The sequence below is a fragment of the Sinocyclocheilus anshuiensis genome, unplaced genomic scaffold, assembly GCF_001515605.1.
Source record: "Sinocyclocheilus anshuiensis isolate Anshui unplaced genomic scaffold, SAMN03320099.WGS_v1.1 scaffold68, whole genome shotgun sequence".
In the NCBI taxonomy this organism is placed as follows: Eukaryota; Metazoa; Chordata; class Actinopteri; order Cypriniformes; family Cyprinidae; genus Sinocyclocheilus; species Sinocyclocheilus anshuiensis.
Genome location: NW_015555741.1, coordinates 1,369,959 through 1,370,241, shown reverse-complemented (window position 1 = coordinate 1,370,241; position 283 = coordinate 1,369,959). Strand labels below are relative to the sequence as shown.

General features: G+C 20.8%; 1 protein-coding gene across 1 annotated transcript in view; it reads right to left on the bottom strand.

Moving 5' to 3' along the window:
- Window positions 1–283, bottom strand: part of LOC107673269 (diacylglycerol kinase zeta-like) — a 21,681-nt gene that overhangs the window by 7,639 nt on the left and 13,759 nt on the right. The gene's annotated exons all lie outside the window — the stretch shown is intronic.

Genomic DNA, 283 nt, shown 5'->3' with positions numbered 1-283 from the left:
TTTTTTTTTTTTCAAACAGGAAGGAACACATTCGATTCAGTCTAGTGTTCCGTATTTACTGCACACACACAAGCTTCTCTAGATATGTATGTATTTGGGACATTCTGAAATTCATATCAGTTGTTATTTTTTTACTTAAATTGTTATGCTAATATAATTTATATGTTTGTATTATTTGTATAATATTATTTATAGGTATATATATGTATTTATAATGTAATATTAAAGTAATATTGTCCACATAAAATACATAATATAAAATAAATATAATAATATAAAATAT